Source organism: Propithecus coquereli, unplaced genomic scaffold, assembly GCF_000956105.1.
Source record: "Propithecus coquereli isolate 6110/MARCELLA unplaced genomic scaffold, Pcoq_1.0 Scaffold841, whole genome shotgun sequence".
NCBI lineage: Eukaryota > Metazoa > Chordata > Mammalia > Primates > Indriidae > Propithecus > Propithecus coquereli.
Window position 1 is genome coordinate 35018 of NW_012154630.1, and position 551 is coordinate 35568.

The 551-nt window shown below is 41.6% G+C and overlaps 1 pseudogene; it reads right to left on the minus strand.

Moving 5' to 3' along the window:
- Positions 1-551, minus strand: part of LOC105826042 — a 15038-nt pseudogene that overhangs the window by 1072 nt on the left and 13415 nt on the right.

Sequence of the window (551 nt, forward strand, 5' to 3'; positions counted from 1 at the left end):
CCCTGCATTAGGCAGTGTTTCCTGACAGCTTTTATGGTCCCAAATAGTTTCAGTTCTTGCAGGAGATAGTCTCTTCTTAAATTAGGATACTTTTGTCAGGTGATACTATGAAGAGATCTCTAAGTGTTGAGAACCAGTCATGTGGGTAATGGAAGTCTTGAAAAGAGCCTGGATGTGCATCGAATAATACAGGCATATCTTGGGCTGTCACCCAAGTACCTTATAGAAATGGGATTTTGCGTGTGAGTAGAAAAGCCAATGGTCATGGAGCTAATAGGCTTGAAATCCAGCCCCACATTTGGGCATTCACTTCCTGTGTGTAAAACAAAGGGCTCAACAGTCTATCCCAGATGGTCACTTCATAAATCTCTGAGAAGGACAGCATTATTCAAACATGCACCCGACAGGTTGGTCCATATAGAATTTTGGGTTTGTCAGAGAAAAGAGCATAAGTGGTTTCTCAGGAAGAAGAAATCCTAGACTCACCTGGATCCATGGGGAGGTTAGAATTTTGAAGTTTTTATTGAACCTCTCCATCAAGGTAAGAAAAT